At 47.2% G+C, this 6870-nt stretch overlaps 1 non-coding gene across 1 annotated transcript; it reads right to left on the bottom strand.

Moving 5' to 3' along the window:
* Nucleotides 1-6020: 6020 nt before the first annotated feature.
* Nucleotides 6021-6093, bottom strand: TRNAR-UCU (transfer RNA arginine (anticodon UCU)). Its single transcript has one exon. It is a non-coding gene; the product is annotated as a tRNA-Arg (tRNA).
* Nucleotides 6094-6870: the final 777 nt, after the last annotated feature.

The raw sequence follows: 6870 nt of genomic DNA, 5'->3' as shown, positions 1-6870 counted from the left end.
GATGTGCGAGTGATGCACTGGCGTTCCTTTCATTAGCGCGTTTACTCTAGGTTACAGTAGAACACAACATCGAAAGGAATATAGGGGAAAAGGAAACGCATATGCTTTGTTCAAGCAAGAAAACTGTAGCACACACCCTTGGTAATGAAAAAGGATAACCCACCCTCGGCGGCACTCGCACCCGATATCCGCGGTTTAGGAGACCGATGCCTTATCCGTTAGGCCACGAGGGCGATGTGCGAGCGATGCACTGGCGTTCCTTTTATTAGCGCTTTTACTCCAGGTTGCAGTAGAACACACCATCGAAAGGAATATAGGAGAAAAGAAAACGCAATTGCTTTGCTGCAAGCAAGAAAACTGTAGCAGAAACCATTCGTTAATGAAAAAGAATATCCCACCCTCAGCGGGACTCGACCCCGCCATCCCCGGTTTAGGAGACCGATGCCTTATCCGTTAGGGCACGAGGGCGATGTGCGAGCGATGCACTGGCGTTCCTTTCATTAGCGCTTTTACTCTAGGTTGCAGTGGAACACACTATTGAAAAGAATATAGGAAAAAGGGAAATGCACTTGCTTTGGTTCAAGCGAGAAAACTAGCAAAACCCTTTGTTAATGAAAAAGGATAACCAACCCTCGGCGGGACTCGAACCCGCGATCTCCCGTTTAGAAGACCGATGCCTTATTCGTTTGGCCAACAGGGTGATGTGCGAGTGATGCACTAGCGTTCTTTTCATTAGCGCGTTTACTCTAGGTAACAGTAGAACACATCATGCAAAGGAATATAAGGGAAAAGGAAACGGATATGATTTGCTTCAAGCAAGAAAACTGTAGCACAAACCCTTTGGTAATGAAAAAGGATATCGCAACCTCGGCGGGACTCGAACACGCAGTCCCTGGTTTAGGAGACCGATGCCTTATCTGTTAGGCCACGATGGCGATGTGCGAGCGATGCACTGGCGTTCCTTTCATTAGCACTTTTACTCTAGGTTACTGTAGAACACACCTTTGAAAGGAATATAGGGGAAAAGGAAACGCATATGCTTTGCTTCATCAAGAAAGCTGTAGCAAAAACCCTTGGTAATGTAAAAAGGATAACCCACACTCGGCGGGACTCGAACCCGCAATCCCCGGTTTAGTAGACCGATGCCTTATTCGTTAGGCCACGAGGGCGATGTGCGAGCGATGCACTGGCGTTCCTTTCATCAGCACTTTTACTCTAGGTTACGGTAGAACGCACCATCGAAAGGAATATAGGGAAAAAGGAAACGCATATGCTCTGCTTCAAGCAAGAAAACTGTTGCAGAAACCCTTGGTATTGAAAAAGGATAACCCACCCTCGGCGAAACACGAATCCGCAATCCCGTTTTGGAAGACCGATGCCTTATCCGTTAGGCCAAGAGAGCAACGTGCGATTGATGCACTAACGTTCCTTTCATTAGCGCTTTTACTTTAGGGGACAGTAGAACACACCATCGAAATTAATATAGGAGAAAGGGAAATGCGCATGCTTTGGTTCAAGCAAGAAAACTGTTGCAGAAACCCTGGGTATTGAAATAGAATAACCCACCCTTGGCGGGACACGAATCCGCAATCCCGGTTTGGAAGACCGATGCCTTATTCGATAGGCCACGAGGGCGATGTGTGAGCGTAGCACTAGCGTTCTTTTCATTAGCGCGTATACTTTAGGTTACAGTAAAACACACCATCGAAAGGAATATAGGAGAAAAGGAGCACATATGCTTTGCTTCAAACAAGAAAACTGTAGCAGAAACCCTTTGTTAATGAAGAAGAATAACCCACCCTTGGCGGGACTCGAACCCGCAATCCCCCGTTTGGAAGACAGATGCCTTATTCGTTAGGCCACGAGGGCGATATGCGAGCGATGCACAGGCGTTCCTTTCATTAGCGCTTTCACTCTAGGTTGCAGTAGAACTCATCATCGAAAGGAATATAGGAGGAAAGGAAATGCATATGCTTTGCTTCAAGCAAGAAAACTGTAGCACAAACCCTTTGTTAATGAAAAAGAGTAACTCGCCCTCGGTGGGACTCGAACCAGCAATCCCCAGTTTAGGAGACCGATGCCTTATCCGTTAAGCCATCATGGCGATGTGCGAGCGATGCACTAGCGTTCTTTTCATTAGCGCGTTTACTCTAGGTTACAGTAGAACCCATCATCGAAAGGAATATAGAGGAAAAGGAAATGCATATGCTTTGGTTCAAGCGAGAAAACTTTGGGAGAAACTCTTTGTTAATAAAAAAATAACCCACCCTCCGCGGAACTCGAATCCGTAATTCCCTGTTATGAATACCGATGCCCTATCCGTTAGGCCACGAGGGCGACGTGCGAGCGATGCACTGGCGTTCCTTTCATTAGCGCGTTTACTCTAGGTTAAAGTAGAACCCATCATCGAAAGGAATATAGGGGAAAAGAAAATGCATATGCTTTGGTTCAAGCAAGAAAACTGCGTGAGAAACCCTTTGTTAGTAAAAAAGGATAACCCACCCTCGGCGGGACTCGAACCCGCAATTCCCGGTTAAAAAGACCGATGCCTTATCCGTTAGGCCACGAAGGCTATGTGCGAGTGATGCACTGGCGTTCCTTTCATTAGCGCGTTTACTCTAGGTTCCAGTAGAACACAACATCGAAAGGAATATAGGGGAAAAGAAAACGCCTTTGCTTTCCTGCAAGCAAGAAAACTGTAGCAGAAACCCTTTGTTAATGAAAAAGAATATCCCACCCTCGGCGGGACTCGACCCCGCCATCCCCGGTTTAGGAGACCGATGCCTTATCCGTTAGGCCACGAGGGCGATGTGCGAGCGATGCACTGGCGTTCCTTTCATTAGCGCTTTTACTCTAGGTTACAGTAAAACACACAATCGAAAGGAATATAGGGGAAAAGAAAATGCATATGCTTTGGTTCAAGCAAGAAAACTGTGGGAAAAACCCTTTGTTAGTAAAAAAGGATAACCCAACCTCGGCGGGACTCGAACCTGCAATTCCCGGTTTAGGAGACCGATGCCTTATCCGTTAGGCCACGAGGGCGATGTGCGAGCGATGCACAGGCGTTCCTTTCATTAGCGCTTTTACTCTAGGTTTCAGTAGAACACACCATCGAAAAGAATATAGGGGAAAAGAAAACGCCTTTGCTTTCCTGCAAGCAAGAAAACTGTAGCAGAAACCATTTGTTAATGAAAAAGAATATCCCACCCTCGGCGGGACTCGACCCCGCCATCCCCGGTTTAGGAGACCGATGCCTTATCCGTTAGGCCACGAGGGCGATGTGGGAGCGATGCACTGGCGTTCCTTTCATTAGCGCTTTTACTCTAGGTTACAGTAAAACACACCATCGAAAGGAATTTAGGAGAAAAGGAGCGCATATGCTTTGCTTCAAACAAGAAAACTGTAGCAGAAAGCCTTGGTATTGAAAAAGGATAACCCACCCTCGGCGGGACTTGAACCCGCAATCGCCGGTTGAGAAAACCGATGCCTTATTCGTTAGGCCACAAGGGCGATGTGCAGCGATGCACTGGCGTTCCTTTCATCAAAACGTTTACTCTAGGTTACTGTAGAACACACCATCGAAAGGAATATAGGGGAAAAGGAAACGCATATGCTCTGCTTCAAGCAAGAAAACTGTTGCAGAAACCCTTGGTATTGAAAAAGGATAACCCACCCTCGGCGGGACTCGAATCCGCAATGCCCGGTTTAGAAGACCGACGCCTTATTCGTTAGGCCGCGAAGGCAATGGGCGAGAGATGCACTGGCGTTCCTTTCATTAGCGCTTTTACTTTAGGTTACAATAGAACACACCATCGAAAGGAATAGAGGAGAAAGGGAAATGCACATGCTTTGGTTCAAGCAAGAAAACTGTAGCAAAACCCTTTGTTAATTAAAAAGGATAACCCACCCTCGGCGGGACTCGAACCTGCAATTCCCTGTTTAGAAGACCGATGGCTTATTCGTTAGGCCATGAGGGCGATGTGCGAGCGTTGCACTAGCGTTCTTTTCATTAGCGCGTTTACTCTAGGTTACAGTAGAACCAATCATCGGAAGGAATATAGGGGAAAATGAAATGCATATGCTTTGGTTAAAGCAAGAAAACTTTGGGAGAAACCCTTTGTTAATAAAAAAGGATAACCCACCCTCCGCGGCACTCGGACCCGCAATCCCCTGTTTAGAATACCGATGCTTTATTCGTTAGGCCACGAAGCCGGTGTGCGAGTGATGCCATGGGGTCCCTTTTATTAGCGCGTTTACTCTAGGTTACAGTAGAACACAACATCGAAAGGATTATAGGGGAAAAGAAGCGCATAAGCTTTGCTTCAACCTAGAAAACTGTAGCAGAAACCTTTTCGGTGAATGAAAAAAAAAATATCCTACCCTCGGCGGGACTCGAACCCGATATCCCCGGTATAGGAGACCGATGCCTTATCCGTTAGGCCACGAGGGCGATGTGCAGGCGATGCACTGGCGTTCCTTTCATTAGCGCTTTTACTCTAGGTTACAGTAAAACACACAATCGAAGGGAATATAGGGAAAAATAAAATGCATATGCTTTGGTTCAAGCAAGAAAACTGTGGCAGAAACCCTTTGTTAGTAAAAAAGGATAACCCACCCTCGGCGGGACTCGAACCCATAATTCCCGGTTTAGAAGACCGATGCCTTATCCGTTAGGCCACGAAGGCGATGTGCGAGTGATGCACTGGCGTTCCTTTCATTAGCGCGTTTACTCCAGGTTACAGTAGAACACAACATCGAAAGGAATATAGGGGAAAAGGAAACGCATATGCTTTGTTCAAGCAAAAAAACTGTAGCACAAACCCTTGGTAATGAAAAAGGATAACCCACCCTCGGCGGTACTCGCACCCGATATCCGCGGTTTAGGAGACCGATGCCTTATTCGTTAGGCCACGAGGGCGATGTGCGAGCGATGCTCTGGCGTTCCTTTCATTAGCGCTTTTACTCTAGGTTGCAGTAGAACACACCTTCGAAAGGAATATAGGAGAAAAGAAAACGCAATTGCTTTGCTGCAAGCAAGAAAACTGTAGCAGAAACCCTTTGTTAATGAAAAAGAATATCCCACCCTCCGCGGGACTCGACCCCGCCATCCCCAGTTTAGGAGACCGATGCCTTATCCGTTAGGCCACGAGGGCGATGTGCGAGCGATGCACTGGCGTTCCTTTCATTAGCGCGTTTACTCTAGGTCACAGTAGAACCCATCATCGAAAGGAATATAGGGGAAAAGGAAATGCATATGCTTTGGTTCAAGCAAGAAAACTTTGGGAGAAACCCTTTGTTAATAAAAAAGGATAACCCACCCTCCGCGGCACTCGGACCCGCAATCCCCTGTTTAGAATACCGATGCTTTATTCGTTAGGCCACGAAGCCGATGTGCGAGTGATGCCACGGGGTTCCTTTTATTAGCGCGTTTACTCTAGGTTACAGTAGAACACAACATCGAAAGGATTATAGGGGAAAAGAAGCGCATAAGCTTTGCTTCAAGCTAGAAAACTGTAGCAGAAACCTTTTCGGTGAATGAACAAAAATAACCTACCCTCGGCGGGACTCGAACCCGATATCGCTGGTTTAGGAGACCGATGCCTTATCCGTTAGGCCACGACGGCGATGTGCGGGCGATGCACTGGCGTTCCTGTCTTTAGCGCTTTTACTCTAGGTTGCAGTAGAACACACCATCGAAAGGAATATAGGGGAAAAGAAAACGCAATTGCTTTGCTGCAAGCAAGAAAACTGTAGCAGAAACCCTTTGTTAATGAAAAAGAATATCCCACCCTCGGCGGGACTCGACCCCGCCATCCCCTGTTCAGGAGACCGATGCCTTACCCGTTAAGCCACGAGAGCGATGTGCGAGCGATGCACTGGCGTTCCTTTCATTAGCGCTTTTACTCTAGGTTACAGTAAAACACACAATCGAAAGGAACATAGGGGAAAAGGAAATGCATATGCTTGGTTCAAGCAAGAAAAGTGTGGGAGAAACCCTTTGTTAGTAAAAAAGGATACCCCACCCTCGGCGGGACTCGAACCCGCAATTCCTGGTTTAGAAGACCGATGCCTTATCCGTTAGGCCACGAAGGCGATGTGCGAGTGATGCACTGGCGTTCCTTTCATTAGCGCGTTTACTCTAGGTTACAGTAGAACACAACATCGAAAGGAATATAGGGGAAAAGGAAACGCATATGCTTTGTTCAAGCAAGAAAACTGTAGCACACACCCTTGGTAATGAAAAAGGATAACCCACCCTCGGCGGCACTCGCACCCGATATCCGCGGTTTAGGAGACCGATGCCTTATCCGTTAGGCCACGAGGGCGATGTGCGAGCGATGCACTGGCGTTCCTTTTATTAGCGCTTTTACTCCAGGTTGCAGTAGAACACACCATCGAAAGGAATATAGGAGAAAAGAAAACGCAATTGCTTTGCTGCAAGCAAGAAAACTGTAGCAGAAACCATTCGTTAATGAAAAAGAATATCCCACCCTCAGCGGGACTCGACCCCGCCATCCCCGGTTTAGGAGACCGATGCCTTATCCGTTAGGGCACGAGGGCGATGTGCGAGCGATGCACTGGCGTTCCTTTCATTAGCGCTTTTACTCTAGGTTGCAGTGGAACACACTATTGAAAAGAATATAGGAAAAAGGGAAATGCACTTGCTTTGGTTCAAGCGAGAAAACTAGCAAAACCCTTTGTTAATGAAAAAGGATAACCAACCCTCGGCGGGACTCGAACCCGCGATCTCCCGTTTAGAAGACCGATGCCTTATTCGTTTGGCCAACAGGGTGATGTGCGAGTGATGCACTAGCGTTCTTTTCATTAGCGCGTTTACTCTAGGTAACAGTAGAACACATCATGCAAAGG

The sequence above is a fragment of the Rhipicephalus microplus genome, chromosome 2, assembly GCF_043290135.1.
Source record: "Rhipicephalus microplus isolate Deutch F79 chromosome 2, USDA_Rmic, whole genome shotgun sequence".
NCBI classification, from domain to species: domain Eukaryota; kingdom Metazoa; phylum Arthropoda; class Arachnida; order Ixodida; family Ixodidae; genus Rhipicephalus; species Rhipicephalus microplus.
The sequence above is the reverse complement of the archived record's forward strand: the minus strand, read 5'-3'. Positions and strand labels throughout refer to the sequence as shown.